General features: G+C 46.8%; 2 protein-coding genes across 7 annotated transcripts in view; one reads left to right on the forward strand and one right to left on the reverse strand.

Moving 5' to 3' along the window:
* Window positions 1-9,389, reverse strand: part of PCID2 (PCI domain containing 2) — a 63,540-nt gene extending 54,151 nt beyond the window's left edge. For 2 of the 4 annotated variants that reach the window (XM_073614545.1, XM_073614543.1), the window contains exons 1-2: window positions 9,063-9,095; window positions 6,944-7,046 (exon numbers count right to left, since the gene is read on the reverse strand). The gene's annotated coding sequence lies outside the window, so the exon portion shown is untranslated. The other 2 variants (XM_073614544.1, XM_073614542.1) reach the window with 2 other exon arrangements.
* The window catches only part of CUL4A (cullin 4A), a 151,243-nt gene continuing 139,536 nt past the window's right edge, over window positions 9,147-20,853 (forward strand). Inside the window, exon 1 of one of the 3 annotated variants that reach the window (XM_073614541.1) lies at window positions 9,147-9,276. The gene's annotated coding sequence lies outside the window, so the exon portion shown is untranslated. Of the gene's footprint in view, window positions 9,391-20,853 lie in introns of all 3 variants that reach the window. The other 2 variants (XM_073614540.1, XM_073614539.1) reach the window with 2 other exon arrangements.

The following is a 20,853-nucleotide window of genomic DNA, read 5'->3' on the forward strand; positions in this document are numbered from 1 at the left end:
GTATGCTGGTCCGACGGACCAAATACAACGCAAGGGCAGCTACAGCACCTGCCCACGAGAATGTTTCTAGCGCGATCCTATCGCGCTGGTTCTCGGCGACAGGGTACTGTACATCTCGCGCTCGCTGCAATAGGAAAAACACATTTTCCTATTGCAGCGAGCGCGAGAGGGAGGGACAATGTCCCTTAGGTCTGGTATGGATTCTAAGGGGAACCCCCTACGTCAAAAAAATGGCGCAGGGGTCCCCCCAAAATCCATACCAGACCCTTATCCGAGCATGCAGCCCGGCCGGTCAGGAAAGGGGGTGGGGACAAGTGAGCGCCCCCCTCCTGAACCGTACCAGGCCGCATGCCCTCAATATGGGGGTGGGTGCTTTGGGAGAGGGGGGGGCCCTGCGGCCCCCCCACCCCAAAGCACCTTGTCCCCATGTTGATGAGGACAAGGGCCTCTTCCCGACAAACCTGGCCATTGGTTGTCAGTGTCTGCGGGCGGGGGGCCTCTCTCCGCGCTCTCCGGCCTCTTCTCCCGGTGTCCGGTTCTTCTCCCGCTCTCCTGTTCTTCGGCCGGGCTACTCCGCTATCTTCTGCTCTTTTGCTAGTGGTGGCCCGGTCTTCTCCGTCGTCTTGTTCCCTCTTCCGATGCTGACAGGACGTTCTATCCGCTGTAATGCTGTGTGAGCGGTGCGCAATGACTTATATAGGCATGGGGCGTGGTCACCAGGTGATGTTACCCAGAGACCCCATCCCTTATGACGGCACAGTCCCGGGGGTTGCTGGGACTGTGACGTCATATCACCCGGTGACCACGCCTCATGCCTATATAAGTCATTGCGCAGCTCGCACACAGCATTATAGCGGGAGAGAGCGTTGTGTCAACATCGGAAGAAGAGGGAACAAGATGACGGAGAAGACCGGACCACCGCTAGCAAAAGAGCAGAAGATAGCGGAGGAGCCCGGCAGAAGAACCGGAGAGCGGGAGAAGAAGAGGCCGGAGGGAGCGGAGAAGTCGGAAGACCCCCGAAGTCGGAAGAACCGCCGACTGTGCCGTCATAAGGGGCTGGGTCACCGGGTGACATCAACCGGTGACCACGCTCCATGCCTAACAAAAGAGCAGCAAAAGAGCAGAAGATAGCGGAGGAGCCCGGCAGAAGAACAGGAGAGCGGGAGAAGAACCGGACACCGGGAGAAGAGGCCGGAGAGAGCGGAGAAGTCGAAAGAGACCCCCGAAGTCAGAAGAAGCCCCCTGGAGCTGCCTAATAAATTACTTTTAAAAGCTGTGTAGTGTTTTTTTTTTTTTTATTGACACTTTTTTCCCCAGGTGAATGGGTAGGGGTACAATGTACCCCATACTCATTCACATAGGGTGGGGGACCGGGATCTGGGGGCCCCCGGATTCTGATAAGCCCCCAGCCCACAGACCCCGACAACCAACGGCCAGGGATGTCGGGAAGAGGCCCTTGTCCTCATCAACATGGCGCCCCCTCCCCCAAAGCACCCACCCCCCCCATGTTGAGGGCATGGGGCCTGGTACGGCTCAGGAGGGGGGGGCGCTCGCTCGTCCCCACCCCCTTTCCTGACTGGCCGGGCTGCATGCTCAGATAAGGGTCTGGTATGGATTTTGGGGGGGACCCCCACGCCGTTTTTTCGACGTAGGGGGTTCCCCTAAAAATCGGGGCTCGCAAGGTGTCAATCTCGCCGATAAAAGCGACAAGATTGACTTTCTTTTCTAGTCCTGTCGTACCCAAGTCACGTTCAAAATTAACGGACTTTAGTCCGTGTGTGGGCAAGACCGGCGGACCTAGTCTGACGGAAAGTCCGGTCGTGCGTACAGGGCATGGGGGTAAATTTTAAACGTGTGGCTAAATTGCCACACCTCTAAAAAGTGATCCACGTTCTAAACGCTTTTCAGAAGCGCTTGACAAGTGGTAAGGAGGCAATATGACGGCTCCTCAATGCCTGCTTTTATATATATATATATATATATATATATATATATATATATATATATATATATATATATATATATATTATATATATATTCATAAATGTTTATTGAAAAATACGAAATCTAGTATTACCAACAGCTTCAGCATAGATACGGATGAAGTAAATGTCACAGAAACCCTTAGACGTAGCATATCAAAAATATTGAACTACCATAGACAGAGGCAGAAGTAAAGGCAAATACTAGTATCCTCAATGCCCGTATTAATCCTGTAAATGCCGCAATTGCATGTACTGCACATGGCACCAGGGCATTTGTGGTGCTTTCACAGTTGCTTAAAGTATGTAAAGTTTAAACCCTCAACTTGTAAAACAACCCATTCAGTTTAAAGGTCTATGCGCACTAGGCTTAAAGTGGATGTAAACCCGATTCATGAAATTTGAGCTGTGCACTTATATCTGCAAAGTTTATCTCTCTCCAAAGCCCTGTGTCCTGTGGCTTTCTTCTGCTCCGTTCTTCTGTTATCAGCCTGTTAACTCCTGACAAGTTCTCCATCACGTGATAAAAGCAGCTGGAGATTTGTGTTGGGGGGATGCTATAAATAAATTATAGCACAGAGCTGAATGATTCAACAGAGCTGAAAGTCTCTAACTATGAGGAGAGGAAGGGGTGTGCCTTTCCTCCAATCAGCTGTCTTGGCTGTATGTCCAGGCTTCACTGTAGTGCTAACCAAAAAGAGAACATTTCCTAACCTAAATGTCCTGCCTCTAAACATCCTAATGTGCATGGGCACATAAGATACATTGAGTTGCTTCTACAGGCAGAACACAAAACTCCTTACAGGCGTTTTTCATTTTTGGCCATTTTGAAAAAAAAAAATTCAAACTCTTCTAGATGCAACCGCGACTAAACGCGGCATGTAAACGCGGCTAAACGGCCATTTTTAGACGCCGGTTTTTAGCTGTCAAGTTAAATTGTTCAGGAGAGAGGAGAGGTTTAACAACATCCTGTGTATATGAAGCCTTAATGTAGAATGTATGTTCCTTGGTGAAGAACATTATTTTTTATCAAGTTGTTATGGGTAAAGTTCCACTTTGGTTTCCCAAAACAGTTATCTTGAAAGCATGTCATGAATGATGACTACAGCTGCTTGTGCTCACAAGCAAGATGGCAAGTCATCAAATGTCTGGTGTCACAACTGACCACATATGCAAGGCCATGGCAACTGTAGCTTAACCACTTCAGCCCTGGAAGAATTTACTCCTTTCCTGACCAGAGCACTTTTTGCAAAACGGCACTGTGTCGCTTTAACTGACAATTGCGCGGTTGTGCAACGTTGCACCCAAACAAAATTGACGTCCTTTTTTTAACACAAAAAGAGCTTTCTTTTGGTGGTATTCGATCGCATCTGCGGTTTTTATTTTTTGCGCTATAAACAAAAAAAGAGCGTCAATTTAGAAAAAAAAAATGCATTATTTTTTACTTTTTGCTATAATAAATATCCCCCAAAAATATAGAAAAAATTTTTTATTCCTCAGTTTAGGCCGATATGTATTCTTCTACATATTTTTGGATAAAAAAAAAAAAATCGCAATAAGCGTATATCGATTGGTTTGCGCAAAAGTTATAGCGTCTACAAAGTAGGGGATAGATTCATAGCATTTTTATTATTATTATTATTTTTTTTTTTACTAGTAATGGCGGCGATCTGCGATTTTTATCATGACTGCGACATTACGGCGGACACATCAGACAATTTTTGGAACCATTGGCATTAATACAGCGATCAGTGCGATTTAAAATGCATTGATTACTGTAAAAATGTCACTGGCAGTGAAGGGGTTAACACTAGGGGGTGGTGAAGGGGTTAACTGTGTTCCCTGGGAGGTGATTCAAACTGAAGGGGGAGGGACTAACTACAGGAAGTAACAGATCATGGTTCCTAGCTAATAGGAACACACGATCTGTCACTCCTGTCAGAACAGAACATACACACACTCATCCCTGTTCTGTGTCATTTGGTCACGATCACTCGTGTCCGGCAGTCATCGCGACCGTCGGCCACGAGCATCCGCACCCCCGCTGTGCAGCGGGCGCGCGCCTGCTATCCGGACCCCACGAGATCACGTACAGTAACGTGATTTCGCGCAGGGGAGCCAGCCTGCCACAGTGAAACTGCGGCGGCTGGTCCGGAAGCGGTTAAACAGAGGCTATGATGGCAATTGTTCTGACTGCAAGCCTCGTGTACACTGCTGCTGGTAAACGGACGTTCAGAGGCAGTTGGATGCTTTTTTCAACTGCCCCTGAACTCATCCAATGTTATCTTATGTGTACATGTACACAGGGTCATTTAATGTTGTTTTTAGGGAGTTGCGTTTATAGGCTTTTATTTGAAAGCCAAAAAATGAGTTTAGACGCTAAAGTTTCCGACGTTTCAGACGCTAAACATGGCTAAAACATGGTAGCTCGTGTTTAGCCGTTTTTCGTTTACAGGCATTTTTCATTTTTGGCTATTTTAAAAAAAAAACGCTTCTAAACGCAAACGCGGCATGTAAACGAAGCAAAACGTGGTTACTATCCCCTCAAGTTAAATCGTTCATGAGAGGTTGTAAAAACGTCCCGTGTACATTAAGGCTTCATGTACACGGGACGTTGTTCAACCTTGCTTGAACTATTTAACTTGATAGCTAGAAACCAGCATCTAAAAACGGCCGTTTGAAAAAAAAAATTTTTTTTTTTTTTTTACAAAATAGCCAAAAATTAAAATACGCATGTAAACAATATGCGGCTAAACACGAGTTACCGCATTTGGTGTTTGAAATGCCTCTAAACTCAGCTTCTGAGCGCATTTTTTTGAGGTTCCAAAAAAAGCCTCTAAACGCAACTAGCTAGAAATGAACCTGTGTACATGTATTGATAAGATAACATAGAGGAGAGTCCAGGAGCAGCTGAAAAAAATGCTTTACTGCACCTAAACGTCTGTTTACCAGCAGCAGTGTACATGAGGCCTAAGACTTAAAGTGGTGTTCCGGCCAAAATTATACTTTTTAAATAAAAATACCCCCATAATACACAAGCTTAATGTATTCTAGTAAAGTTAGTCTGTAAACTAAGGTCTGTTTTGTTAGTTTATAGCAGTAGTTTGTTATTTTATAAACTTACAGCAGGCCGTGGCCATCTTAAGTGTGGGCATTTGAAGCCAGACTGTATTTCTTCCTGGATCTCATCCTTGCAGATCTCGCACATGCTCAGGGCAGCACAAGCAGTGTAATAGGTTTCAGGTCAGGTTACCTTAGCAACGGCAGTATCAAAGGAAGTATCCGCCCCTTCCCAGAAGGCATCGCAAACAGGAAATGATGCGATGGGCCGCGGCCAGGGAGGAGGAAGTGAAAAATGAATGCAGAAGATATACAGTAGGTGCTGAGAAAAAAAATTTAAAAATATCCAATTTGTTTACAGTGCACAGTTTAGTGAGGGATGCTGAAGAGTTGTAAAAGTGGGTGGAACTCCACTTTAAGGATAGGAGGGCTTAGTTCCACTTTAGGAATACTTCAGGGCTGTGTGACCTTTGTTATATTAGCTTTGAAATGAGGTACATTTTAAACACTGGTCTTGATTCCGCTGTAAGGTGGTAATAAACCCACCGATAAAACTGTTTCCCAAAACAATAAAAGTGGAACTAAACCCATCAATTTAAAAAAACAGTTACATTCCCAGCATATGCCGGAAATGTAACGGTCACATTTTCTTGTACTCTTAACCAAACTGTCAAACCAGATCACATGCGCTGCACCATGGCAGTTGAAGATCAAACAGAGGTCAAGACAGCAGCTTCCTTGGCTGAAAATGATAGGAAGGTTTAGTTCCGCTTTAAATTCAAGACATCCCTTGAACTGTTATGCCCTGTACACACGGTCAGGCATTGATCGGACATTCCGACAACAAAATCCATGGATTTTTTCAGACGGCTCAAACTTGTCTTGCATACACACGGTCACACAAAGTTGTCGGAAAATTTGATCATTCTGAACGCGGTGACGTAAAACACGTACGTCGGGACTATAAACGGGGCAGTAGCCAATAGCTTTCATCTCTTTATTTATTCTGAGCATGAGTGGCACTTTGTGCGTCGGATTTGTGTACACACGATCGGAATTTCCGACAACGGATTTTGTTGTTGGAAAATTTTATAGCCTGCTCCCAAATTTTGTGTGTCGGAAAATCCGATGGAAAATGTGTGATGGAGCCCACACACGGTCGGAATTTCCAACAACAAGGTCCTATCACACATTTTCCGTCGGAAAATTCCGACCGTGTGTACGGGGCATTACAGTTACTTATGTCAGCATGCAACCAAACTGTCAAGCCACTGAAGCAGCACTAAACCCATCTAATTAAGGGAAACTAAACCCATCGATTCAACGGTTTCAAAAAAAAAGTTACATTCCAGGCATGCTGTGAATAACTGTCAGAGTGGCTTAAAGTGGAACAAAACCCAGTAGTGTAACAGGTTCAAAAAACAGTTACATTCCCAGAACCAGATAGCAACATTTCACAGAAACACAATGTTAGGGCCCTTTCACACTGGGGCGGTTTGCAGGCGCTATTGAGCTAATAATAGCGCCTGCAAACTGACCCGAAAGTGCCGCTGCTTTGATTCCAGTGTGAAAGCCTCGAGGGCTTTCCCACTGGAGCGGTGCGCTGGCAGAACGGGAAAAAAAGTCCTGCCAGCAGCATCTTCGGAGCGGTGAAGGAGCGGAGTGTATACCACTCCTTCACCGCTCCTGCCCATTGAAATCAATGGGACAGCGCGGCTATACCGTCGGCAAAATGCCTCTGCAGAGGCCCTTTGCGGTGGTTTTTAACCCTTTCTCGGCCGCTAGCGTGGGGTAAAATCGCCCCGCTAGCAGCTGAATACCGACGGTAAAGCGGGGGTAAACCGCCCTAGTATGAAAGGGCCCTTAATGATAAACTTCCTCCACCTAGGTCTTACACTCACCAGTTCTGGATCCCCTGAGATCTTTGCAGGGCAGAGCACTGGAACCCACCAAACCACTGTAGTTCTCCTGGTCAGGATCTTCTTCCACAACATGCATTCATTCCTATGAAAAGAACACCTATTACTAAGACAAAAGGCGGACAGCCTTTCCATAGGAATACATGGTGACTGTGTCATGGATACATGGCAATACCAAAACTGGGCTGGTAGACTTTAGAAGCAATGGATATGACGCTCCCAGCAGGCCCCAAAGTGAAGATTTAGGAGGAGCGGGGACAGGAAGGACTCATTCACACTAGACAAGTTGGGGCCAAGCTGGCTGCTATTTCCAGCACAGCACCTATGCATAAACAAGGCAAAATGCCTAATTTCCTTAAGGGGAATTTGGGGGATTATTGGGTAGGGGAGGTGCACACACACATTGAAATTTTGTCGGATCAGCAGGGACTGGCTGAATTCCTATATGTATGTAGGCCTCCCGGTTCAACAGAAGCCGATTATTAGATCAGCTGCTGTCAGATGGTCATGCTGAAAAACCTCCTTTGATCAGTGGCTTGCAAGAGTATTCTGACAGTGGGGGGAGGAGTTCCCGCTGTCAGGATACAATAACACAGCAGGGAGGAGTCCTGTAGCCACATATTTGTGTGGATGCAGGAATCTGTTTTTAATGTCTTTCATTAATCCAGAGGCTGTAAATAAAATCTGTGTGACATTCCACAAGTGATGGATACAAAGCAGACTGCAGCCATATAAATCCATCTGATCACATAACACAGCGGTCTCCAAACTGAGGCCTGGGGGGCAGGATGTGGCACTTTGCTTGCATTTATCAGGCCTTTGGGGTACTAGTCCACCCACTGACACCAACAATGGGGCATAATTCCGGTCACTGACACCAACAATGGGGCAGTATTCCTCCCAGTAACACCATAAAAAGGGCACAATTCCTCCCACTGATACCAACGATGGGGCACAAATCGTCCCATTGACATCACGGACGAAGCACTATTCTTTCCATTCATACCAAAGATGGGCCATTCCTCCCACTGACACCAACAATGGGGCACTATTCCTTCCACTGACACCAACAGTGGGGCACATTGCCTCCCACTGGCACCAATGATGGGGCACATTGCCTCCCACTGGCACCAATGATGGGGCACATTGCCTCCCACTGGCACCAATGATGGGGCACATTGCCTCCCACTGGCACCAATGATGGGGCACATTGCCTCCCACTGGCACCAATGATGGGGCACATTGCCTCCCACTGGCATCAATGATGGGGCACTGTCCCTCCCACTGGCACCAATGATGGGGCACTGTCCCTCCCACTGGCACCAATGATGGGGCACATTGCCTCCCACTGGCATCAATGATGGGGCACATTGCCTCCCACTGGCACCAATGATGGGGCACTGTCCCTCCCACTGGCAGCAATGATGGGGCACATTGCCTCCCACTGGCACCAATGATGGGGCACATTGCCTCCCACTGGCACCAATGATGGGGCACATTGCCTCCCACTGGCACCAATGATGGGGCACATTGCCTCCCACTGGCACCAATGATGGGGCACATTGCCTCCCACTGGCATCAATGATGGGGCACATTGCCTCCCACTGGCACCAATGATGGGGCACATTGCCTCCCACTGGCATCAATGATGGGGCACATTGCCTCCCACTGGCATCAATGATGGGGCACATTGCCTCCCACTGGCATCAATGATGGGGCACATTGCCTCCCACTGGCATCAATGATGGGGCACATTGCCTCCCACTGGCACCAATGATGGGGCACTGTCCCTCCCACTGGCACCAATGATGGGGCATGGTTTACTCCCATTGACCACAGCTTGGCCCCCCTAAAGTCTGAAGGACAGTAAACTGCCCCTTTGTTTAGAAAGTTTGGAGCCCCCTGACATAGCAGAATCTATCTGACCCGTGATCTGTACTTCTCACAACTACCATGCTTGGCTATGGGGAGGAAAACCGGTCTGCTACATAATCATTTCAGTAACTCCTGCTGTCATCCCACTTGCTGAAGACAAGTAACTAATACAGACATGACTGTATAATGACTACGCCTTCACTCCGGCCAGTGTCCCCATTCTTACCCTAAATTAAACGTTTTCATTAAAAAGAAACAAAATCCCCGCTTACCACACAGCCCGCGCGCATGCGTCAAGAACTCCAGTCGGCGCAACCTGATGACGCAAATCGGCAGCGAGAACTAGGACTAAGGTGCTAGGAAAGCGGCGCCTGCGCAGTGGAGTGTGTTGGTATTTGCAGCAGTCGTGAGAGCTGGAGGCGCATGCGTGGTTGTGCATGGTGAGTTCCTGGATTGTAGCCGGTGATCGGTGTTTTGTTGCAGTCCGAAAGAGAGATGATGTGCAGAGCAGACATGGCACGCCGGGAGCACCAAGGCAGTGTTGTCTGTATGTGGTCAGTGTTTGTGTCCTGTGACGTGAGGCAGGCGGTGTCACCAAGGCTCAGCACTGTCCTGTAATGAGGATTAGATGTGCATTAACCCTGCAGAGCCGGGCCCAGCTCTTCATTGTGTACACTGGATACAGGCCTAGGCAGACATTGAAGGCTCAGGGAGAATAATGTGTTATAATTCTATTATATCATCTCCCTGTCTGACCCCTTCCCCCATCCATTGCTAAAGTCCATCTAAAAAAAAAAAGCCTCAACCAGTTGCTGTTTTGGGTGGAGTTGTGAGGGGTTAGAACCTCTGTGATGGTTTGACTCCTTCCTGTGTACCTTTAACTAGGCCTCTACACCTGAGGGGGGCGGGAAGAATCAGCTGATCATGTGATTGGCTGTCACAGTGGTCACATGATCAGGAGCTGTCTACCAATCATTAGTTGTCTGTGACAGCTCAGTCACTGCACACAGATCCGCCGTCCATGGACACATATGTGTGTTGGCGTTAAAGGTCACCCTTTAGCAAGAGGTTAAGTCCAGGTTCACGCTGATGCGATTTCACGGTGTGATTTCTGTTGACAGTTGCAATTTTTTTGTTGTGGGGGACTAGGCATAGCTGGAGATTAAATTCACACCACACCAAACTCGCATCGGACTCCTTTTTTAACCGGATCAAAATCGCACTGTATCGATGTGAACGGCCTTCATTGGAAATAATGCTTTTTTAGGTGACATGTAAATCTATGCTTTTTGGATCGCATCTGATCCGCATAGAATTTGCATAAGTCTGAACCGCCACTAATGGAAAAGTCTCACTTGTCCTGTTTCCCAGTTAAGAAAGTACATGTATTACTTACGCCTATGTGTTGCCCTAAAGTAGTTGTAAACCCTTACATGTACCCAGTGAAGTGATACACAGAGATGAAACCAATCCTTCCACATAAGTTGGATCTGTCTCTCTGCAGCCCTTTCTTTTCTACATCCATTAAAAGTGCTGATTTTATAAAGCTTGTCTGAGAGTTCAGAAAAGACAGGGGTGTGGAGCTGAGGTTACACTCTGCAGAGCTCAGTGAGGAGAGCTCTGAGAGCTGATTGGAGGGAAGGGACACCCACTCATTCGCACAGCAACACAGGGACAGAACTAAGGCTGTCAATCAGGTGGAGCTCCCTCCCCTGTCACCTTTTTTCTCTTGGTGTCAGGTAGGGTTGTCCTGATACCGAGCATTTGCCCAAGTACTTGTACTCAGGCAAATGCTCCCGATGCTTCCCCCGATACCCAGAGGACAGCTGTGATCGGCGCGTGGGGGAGTTACAAGATTCTCCCCCAGCGGCTTTCAGCAGCTTTAGTGACATACAGCGGTGATCGCTCACCGCTGACTGTCACTGCATCCTCCTCCATGCCCCCTCCTTTCCTCTGTCCCCCTCCGCTGTCCCCCTCCGTTCCTCTCTCCTTCCCTGTGTCTCTCCGCTGTCCCCTCTGTTCTGCTGTGTCTCTCCGCTGTACCCCTCCGTTCCTCTCTCCTTCCCTGTGTCTCTCCGCTGTCCCCTCCATTTCTCTCTCCTTCTCTGTGCCTCTCCGCTGTCCCCTCCGTTCCCCTCTCCTTCTCTGTCCCCTCCGTTCTGCTGTCTCTCTCCGCTGTGTGAATGGACAGAGTCAGCTGACTCTGTCCATTCACATAACTGAAACATTGTAATCTCCTGTGATTACGATGTGTCAGTTTATGAATGGAGAGGAGCCGCTGTCTTCTCTCCATTCATTCTCAGTGCAGCTGAGGCTGCAGAGAAAGGGACTGAGGAATCTCTATCCTCTGTCTCTTTCTCTATCTCAAGGGGGAGATATCAGAGGTCTGTTAAGACCCCTGATATCTCACCAAAGCCCCCCAACAGGGCAGATTAAAAAAAAAAAAAACAAAACAAAAAAAAAAACATATAAAGAATAAAAAAAATATTATTGTAAAAAATAAAAATTGTAAAAAAAAAAAAAAAACACAAACACATAAACCGTTCACCCCCCCCCCCCCCCCCCAAAAAAAAAAACAAATAAAGAAAGAAAACACTGTTAAAAAAAAAAACAAAGTCACGTGACAAAAAAAAAAGTATCGGTAATCGGTATCGGCGAGTACTTGAAAAAAGTATCGGTACTTGTACTCGGTCCTAAAAAAGTGGTATCGGGACAACCCTAGTGTCAGGAAAACTTGACAGAAGTGATTAATGCTGATAGCGGAGGAACAAGGCAGAAGACAAAAGTGACACTTAGGCTTGATTCATACCTATGCAGTTTGCATTCTCCAGGTGCGCTTTGCGTTTTCCAATACACGCTTTTCATCCATTGAAGTCTATGGAACTGAAGACCAGAAAAAAGTCCCTGGCCCTTTTCATAAAATGCACAGATGTGAACATGACCCATAGGAAACCATGATAAATGGACTGTAGTGTGTTTCTGCAAAACTGAAAACGTGCTAACAAATGCATAGGTGTGAACCAGGCCTTAGTGCTCTTAAATGAGACAAGTAGACACTAACAAGGGCTATGCTTTGTTCATATTTCATGTCTGAGATTTACAGCCACTTTAGGGTCACCATGCACTGTACAATCTATCATCAACTATATAGTACAAGGGCCTGCTTCACTGTATACTAATTGAATGGATTGTTTGTATTTTACCTAATTTTAGTTGTGGGAAATCCAAATATTACATATTCTAATTGTATAGCCAGCCTTAAGGCTAAGTTGGTGGAACTTGTAATGTGTACGCCCCCGCCAAAAATCCAGCTTCAGTGTTTCGGCCCGTACACACGATCCAAAAATCGGACGAAAAATACCGCTTTTGACGCGATCGTACGATAATCTGATCTTTAGTACAGAGCTTTCGAGAGCTGATCACAACAATTCATCCGATTATTATTTGACCGGACAAGCACGAAAATTTTCCTCGTACGATACCAGATCGTACGATTTTCGTTTGGTCAGTACAGTTGTCATCCCAAAATGCAATACAAATACATTACAACACATGACATCACTTCCGATTTTTTTTTTTTTTTCGTACGAGAATTTTTGGGACTTTAGTAATCTATTCAATTTCTACTTGCGACTATTAAGCGAACAAATACGTACGATATTTGGTTTGCATGTACGGGCCATTACAGCAGGCAGGGGGATCTTTTTCCTGCACCCGCTGTCACAATTCAAAAACGGTGCAACCGTGCAGGGCTCTGTCCACATGGCTGCATCATTTATTCACAGTTTCCTGTGAATGAATCAACTACTACTACCTACTACTGTCATCCACTGAAGCTGACGGCTTGAAGTTCTGAATGGACTGCGAAGGGCGCTAAAGAGTGCTCTTGTAGTTCATTCACAAGCCCTGTAGCTTGTACACAATCAGTCGCATTGGCGATACGGGCCAAAAACTGCATGTCTTGTTCTTCTTGCTAGCTTCGTTATTGGACAGCTATGGGGGTGGGGGGACAGAACACATTTTTTTTTTCTGACTGTGTACCTATTAGCAACATACACTCACTCTCTCTTTGTCCTGGTGACCACTGTCACTGGGAGGGAAAGTGAGAAGACCCTGAAATTTGTCACTGAAACAGAATTTTTCAATGGAGACATTTATTCTGGGTGACAACTAAGGGGGTATTTCCTTTATTCTTTGGAGATTTTCTCTCATTTGCTGTTCTGGCTACAGGACAGGAAGTGAAGGAAAACTCCCCAAGGGCACACAGATAGGAAAACAAAAACCTCATAGGGGTTTATCTGTCCCCTACTCTATCTAAAATGATCTTTATCTTTTCCTTAGGAGAGGTACACAGTACTGCAAACCACATTCTGCATGTAGGCTGCTCTAGCTGAAGAAATGTAGCTAAAGAAGTCTTTTACTTTTTTTTTTTTTTTTTTTTTTGGAGACCTGCCACACTGAGCTGCATGGTGCACGGCACACCATCCAGTTTGGTGTGTGTGAAACACAGCATGTTTGCCAATCCACAATTAGGGGTGCCATCCACAATTAATGCCACTCGCGCAAAAGTGCAGCGCGTTTTCTCTGCGGGTCAGAAACCCACAAGTTATCCATCTGTACGTCCGGGACTCTAGGCTTAAAGTGTAGCTCCAGGCTCCTTCAGAAAAGATCACACGTCAGCAGCAAATACTGTAGCTGCTGACTGTTAGGCCCCTTTCACACTGAGGCACTTCTAAACTGCAAGTAAAACATTTGAGCGCTTTTGAAGATCGTTTCAGGCACTTTTGAAGAGCTTTCCATTCATTTCAATGGAGAGGGGCGTTTTTTCACCGCTCTGCCAGCGCACTGTGTAAAAGCATTCATTTATTTTAATGGAAATGGAAATAAGTTTTTTGTTTTTTTTTTTTTGTTTTTTTTTTTTTTAGTATGAAAGCGCCTCAGTGTGAAAGAGGTCTAATGCCGCGTACACACAATCGGACTTTCCGGCATACTTGGTCCAGCGTACCGGAGTCCGTCGGACAATTCGATCATGTGTGGGCTCCAGCGGACTTTGTTTTCTCAAAAGTTTGACGGACTTAGATTTGAAACATGTTTCAAATCTGTCCGACGGACTCGAGTCCGGTCGAAAAGTCCGCTTGTCTGTATGCTAGTCCGACGGACAAAAACCGACGCTAGGGCAGCTACTGGCTATGAACTTCCTTGTTTTAGTCCGGTCGTACGCCATCACGGAGGAATCCGTCGGACTTTGGTTGATCGTGTGTAGGCAAGTCCGTTCATTTGGAAAGTCCATAGAAAAGTCCGCCGGACAAAGTCTGCCGTAAAGTCCAGTCGTGTGTACGTGGCATTAGGGTAACCAGCAGTGAAGCTGGTTTCACTGCCGGTTGAGACCTCTGAAAAGGGTGCTTATAATGATCAGCATTTACTTATTTATTTTTTTAAAAGAAACACTGGCAAAGTTTTATTTTCAACAAACAAAACCCCTTCACTTTATCTTTAGGCCCCTTTCACGCGATTGGACCGTTCAGGTCCGCCTGTCAGTTTTGACGGTGGACCTGAACGGGCGCTCCATGTTAGCCTATGGAGCGACGGATGTCAGCGGAGACATGTCCGCTGACATCCGACCCCGTCCGATCCGCTAAAAGCAGACGGATGGCCCTATGTCCAGGTCCGTCGCTGGCGGATCGGGTGAGATCTGACGAAAACGGACATGCTGTTTGTTTTCGTCCGATCCCTCCATAGGCGTCAGCGGCGCCTGACAAGCCCCTCCCTGCTCAGTGAGCAGAGAGGGACCTGTCATCCGCTGGCTCAGCGGAGATCAACGGACTGATCTCCCGCTGAGCTGGCGGACCGAGGCGGGCTCCACTTTTTTAGGACCGAGTATACAAGTACTGATACTTTTTTCCAAGTACTCGCCGATACCGATTACCGATACGTTTTTTTAATGTCATACAACAGTGGCATGTGTGTCAGTTTTTTGTTTTTGTGTTTTATTTTTTACAATAATTTTTTTTTTTTAAATTACTTTTTACAATTTATTTTGTTATGTGTTTTTTACAATGCGTTCTTTTTATAAAGGGGGGGGGAGTGGACAGTGGCAATATGTGTTTTTATTATTTTTTTACAATTAATTTTCTTTTTATTATTTATTGCAATTCTTTTTTTTATTATTATTATTATCAGCCCTGTTGGGGGGCTTTGGTAAGATATCAGGGGTCTTAACAGACCCCTGACATCTCCCCTTTGAGACAGGGAAAGGGACTGAGGGCACATGTTTCCCAGTCCCCTTCTCAGCAGCCTCAGCTGCACTAAAAATGAATGGAGAGGAGACAGAGGCTCCTCCCCATTCATAAACTGAGACATGGTAATCACAGGTTATGATGTTTCAGTTATGTGAATGGACAGAGTCAGTTATCACTGACTGTTCATTCGCAAAAGGAAGGAGCCAGATTTACTGGCTCCTATCTCCGCTCTCCATCCTGAAAGATCGAGGGGGACATGGAGGAGAATGGAGGGGGACAGAAAGGAGGGGGACACAGAGGAGAACGGAGGGGGACACGGAGGAGAAAGGAGGAGAACGGAGGGGGAAAGAAAGGAGGGGGACACGGAGTAGAATGGAGGGGGGCAGAAAGGAGGAGAACGGAGGGGGGCAGAAAGGAGGGAGAAGGGCGGGGGACACGGAGGAGAAGGGAGGGGGACAGCAGCAGAACAGAGGGGGACTGAAGGAGGATACAGGGACAGTCAGCGGTGATCGGTGCAGCTTTGTGGGCAGTTACAAGTACTGATCACCGCTGTGTAGATTTCACTATAGCAGCTGAAAGCCCTTCTCCCATCCCCCCCGGAGAAACAGCTGTCAGGCTTTATTGAAATCTATACAGGGTGATCGATGCTTGTAACTCCCCCTCCGCACCGTTCACCCTGACTGTCCAGGTATCAGGTGAAGCATCGGAGCATTTGCCCGAGTACAAGTACTTGGGCAAATGCTCGGTATCGTGACAACCCTAGCTGTCTCACTTTGAAAGACAGTTGTGCGGTCATGCAACACTGTACCCAAATTAAATTTTTGGAGACAGAGCATTCTTTTGGTGGTATTTATTCACCACTGGGGTTTTTACTTTTTGCTATATAAACAAATTTTTTTTTTTTTTTTCGTAATTTTTTTAGAAAATGTTGCAAATAAGTACATTTTTCTTCTTCACTGATGAGGCGGTACTAATGGGCAGCACTGATAGCACGAATGGGCAGCACTGATGAGGAGGCACTGAAAATTTTGCAAATAATTTTTCACCTATGAGGCTGCTCTGGTGGGTACTGATGGGAACTGATGAGCTGCATTGATAATCAGGAGAGAAGTTCCCCCCTTCCTCCATAGCTTTCTTGGACACGTCGCAGGCCCCAGAAAGCTGCATTACCATTTACAATGCACAGTGTGGCTCATGCATGTGTAGTGGGAAGCTAGCTGTGAAGCTGCAAGCAGTCACAGCCAGCTTCCCGATGTAAACATGCCGGCGCCTGGACCCAAAGGCGGCTGAAGAGCTGGCTCAGGTGAGGACAGCACTAGATCTTTGGGCTGATAAGTGGCCTATTAATAGTCAGCAGCTACAGTATTTGTAGCTGTTGACTTTTACTTTTTTGCTTTCGGATTGAAGAACCTCTTTAAATATTAGCTCAGGTTGCAGAAAGTAAACCTCAGTGTCATATGGGCTCTGGACTGCAGTGTTATGTAAACCAGTCCAACCGCAAATATTTTGTGCGTCTACTATTTTGTCATCTTTAATGCTAACTGCTGCCTAAGAATACTCTGCAAAATGTTGAACTGACTTTAATAAGCATGTGTGGCAGTTGATTGGTGACTGCATAATGATGGTATACTAAATTATAGGTTTTTTCTTTTTAATTGCTTTCATTGACCCCTCAATTAGGTATGTTTATGAGGGTCCTGGTGTTCAAGGGGTTAAAAAAAGCTCACAGCTATTGCAGTGATTCAGACATCTCTTTAGTGGCGCTCTTGAAGTGATCCCCCCTTTCCTTGCCAGCAGGGCCCCTGGTCCTTCCCTTGGCTCCTCCATTCCTCTGGGGAGCCCAGAACCAAGATGAACAGTGAAAAACTTTGAGAGTAGGAGGTGCTTATGGAACACCAGTTCCCAATTCATCCTGCCACTGATGAACCCGGGTGTGATTTGTATTGTATTTGTTAGCCCCCTTGTGATAGCAATACAGTCAAGCAGTTGTAAATGCAGAAGGTTTTTTATCCTAATGCATTCTATGCATTAAGATAAAAAAAGTTTGTGTGTAGCAGCCGCCCCAGCACCCCCCAATTACTTACCTGAGCCCCATCTCTCTCCAGCGATGTCCACGAATGTCTAAGCCTTCCTGGACACACCTCCTGATTGGCTGAGACACAGCAGCGGCGCCATTGGCTCCAACAGCTGTCAATTAAAGTCAGCCAGCCAATCAGGGGAGAGAGGGGCAGGGCCAGGTCGGGGCTCCGTGTCTGAATGGATAGTCGGAGCTTTGAGTCAGCTCAGGTGCCCCCATAGCAAGCTGTTGGCTGTGGGGGCACTTGATAGGAGGGAGGGACCAGGAGCAGCAAATAGGGACCCAAGAAGAGGAGGATCTGGGCTGCTCTGTGCAAAACCAACTGCACAGAGGAAGTAAGTATAACATGTTTGTTTTAAAAAAAAAAAATAGACTTTACAATCACTTTAAGTTAACAAAGAAAAAAGGTGTGTGTGTGTGTGTGTGTAAACATATATTTTGCCACATATGTAAGGTATCGGCACAAGCGTTAGAGTGCAAGCAATAATTCTAGGTCCATTATTAACAGTTAACTCTAAACAGCAGCTATAAAAACGTCCAGTGTGCAAGAGGCCTAAGGCTTGGCATGTTCAGTACCTATTTACTTACTTTAACTATTGACCCCATCTTTTATATTTTACAAAATAATTGGATATTACATTGTGTTTGTTTGCACTTAAAGGATAAGTGCACATTTTAAAAATAATAGTAAAAAACAATCGCTTAGCGAGGACGCGGGGAATGGGCGTGACCGGAGGTTGAGGGGAAGGGGAGGGCGTTGAGCACCTGAACCCAGCTGCGCTTCCCTACGCCCGCCGCCCGTCATCCACGCTGGATTCCCAGGACGCTATGGCAGGCTTGTCCGCTGCCTAGGACGGTCGGAACACAGGAGAATTGAGAAACAAGCAGCTGTCTCAGAGTCCGGGCGGACGCCGCCGCCGTGGCTGTCCCGGAGACGAGAGTCCGCACTATACAACACCGGATCCCCTAGCAGGGCGCTCACACTGGCTAATAAGGGGACAAGTCTGCAGACAGGTGGAAGCTGCTGATCAAAGCAGCGGACTGGAGGAGAGAGGGAGGGAAGGAAGAATCACCCAGGTACACTGCGTACTGTGTACCTCAAGGTAAATCCGTCTGTGTCACCTCTGCAAATTTGGAATCTGGGGAACCCCCCCGTAGCGACATCTTTTGGTGAGTCCCTGATATGATGTATAGGAGGGGGCATATTTAAAGTTGGAGTGGACGTTGTGATACTGCCCCCAGTATTCTCACCCCAGTGACTAAAATAATCGGCATAATCCTTTCTCTCGGAAGCCCCAAAGGGTGAGGGGAGATAGGATGACCAGGAAGAAAGGGTCAGAGGAGGCCACGGCACAGGAGGGAGCTGGGGCACATAATTTGCGAGGTCCCAAGGATAAAGTAGCTCAGGGGGCTGCCGCAAAGCTGGAACGCTTCGCCCATACGCCAAATTGCACGCCAAAAAAAGGTAACCAGGTGGGGGGCGTACAAGCTCAGGGGGTACATGGTAATGTTCCTGGGGGGAGGAAGAGTCAAGGTCCAGCTGAAACTCATGGACCCACAGTAACCGATTCAGCATTACAGACACATCTGGAAAAGGAGAGGGACCTGAGTGGCCTGGGCAATGTGGGTCTAAAAGATAAGGAGATACAAGAGCAGGAACCATCCTTGAAGGACATTCTCCTAGCAGTAAATGTTTGTAAGATCACACTGTCGGATTTAGCGGATCAACTTAAAGGTATCAGAACCGACTTGGCCATGCTGAAGAGGGATATGCAGGAGGTATGTGCCCGAACCACTGTCTTAGAGGAGAGACTCAGTCAGGTGGAAGATGATGTGAATCCACTGAGGCAGGAGGTTATGAGGATGAAGGAACAACTAACTACATGCCTTCAGAAAATGGACGATTTTGAGAACAGGGCACGCAGGAAGAATGTGAGGGTCCTGGGCCTCCCTGAAGGGAGTGAGGGCAATAACCCTGTAGAGTTTATGGAGGGGTGGATCAGAGACATATTCGGCAAAGACGCACTCTCCAACATGTTCGCTATTGAACGAGCACACAAAGTCGCCCCGAGGGTCCCACGCTCAGGGGGTCAGTCAAGGCCCCTTATAATTAAATTGCTGTTTTTCAGGGATAAGGTTACTATCCTCCAGAGAGCAAGAGAGATGAAAAATATTATATATAATGGTGCAAGAATATCTTTATATCCAGATTTCTCCCCTGAACTGCAGAGACAGAGAGCAAAATTCATAGAGTGTAAGCGAAGTTTGCAGCAGCGTAAACGTGGTTATGCGCTGCTGTATCCAGCCCGTTTATGGGTAACAGCAAACGGGGAGGTGAAATTTTTCAATACTCCTGCAGAGGTGTTTTCATGGTTGGAAAAGAATGAGGGAGGGCTAAGGCCAGGTGAAGAGCCCCAGAGGGAAAGGGGGAGAGAGTAAGGGGTTAGAATTTAGGGAATTTTTTCACTTTTTCATCTGTCTGATGGGCAGATGTACACTTTGGGAGGAGATTGGTTACTTGCTCCCTTTATTTTTTGTTTTTTTTTCTCTCCCCCCCCCTCCTCTCCCTCTCCCTTCTCCCTCATGCATTGCTTTTTCCACCCCTCTCCTAGGGATATATTTTTTAGAGGTGTGGGGGTAGGGGGGTAGCAGTCATAAAAATTGTACACAAATGAAGTATGTTGGGGGTAACTCCCCTCTGATAAATGGGTTCAGGTGGCAACGCACAAGGGTGAAGAAGGCATACCCAGGTTTAAGGGTTAATCACGGTCACTTTAGAAGCTCGGTGGAATAGGCCCAGGTTGGGGCAGGTGGGGTGGAGGGTTGGGAAGGGTTGGGGGTGAAGTTGTGTGGATGGGGATATGGGGAGGGGGAGGGGGTAGGGGGGCAGAGTGGGGTGGAAGGGATGGTATGGAAGTTACACAAAAAGTGAAGGCACTAGATTTTCAAAAAGTAAGCACAACAGTTTTGAGAATTAAGAATTATTTTGAGTTAAGCTATAGACACAAGAGATGGTAGCCACAAAAATAGATAAATTTAAGTGTATGAGGGTGTGTTCATGGAATGTAAGAGGGGTGAAAGATGTTTGTAAGAAACAAGCTATCTTCTCTATGGCCAGAACAAGGGGTATTAGGATACTCTGCCTTCAGGAGACCCATTTAGACAAGGGCTCAGTTGATGCTCTAAGGAATAGGAGCTATCAAGAGCAGTATCACTCAACTTATTCATCATATTCGAGGGGAGTGACTATACTAATAAATACCGGATTGGTTTTCTCCTGCAGGCAGAGTAGATTGGATGAGTTTGGTCGGTATGTCTTCCTTTATTGCAATATTGAAGGGTGGGACTGCATTCTTGCAAGTGTATATATACCTCCACCATTTAAAACAGAGGTACTTAACAAATTGATAAGCTTTATAGCAGATAAACCTGGGGTGCCAGTTATAGTGATGGGGGATTTCAATATGACCATGAACAACTGTTTGGACAGACTCCCGATAGGGTCATCTCCTGGAGGGGCATCTAGGAGCCCGCTCCTCCAATTCTGTGAGGAAGTAGGGTGGGTGGATATCTGGAGGAGGTGGCATCCAGGGGAGAGGCAGTACTCATGCCACTCAAGGACACATGCCACCCTATCCAGGATAGATTTGGTGCTTTGCAATGAAGAGGCTCTGAAAGTGATGAATGGGATGGATTATGAT

This window comes from Aquarana catesbeiana, linkage group LG02 (assembly GCF_042186555.1).
Source record: "Aquarana catesbeiana isolate 2022-GZ linkage group LG02, ASM4218655v1, whole genome shotgun sequence".
Classification (NCBI taxonomy): domain Eukaryota; kingdom Metazoa; phylum Chordata; class Amphibia; order Anura; family Ranidae; genus Aquarana; species Aquarana catesbeiana.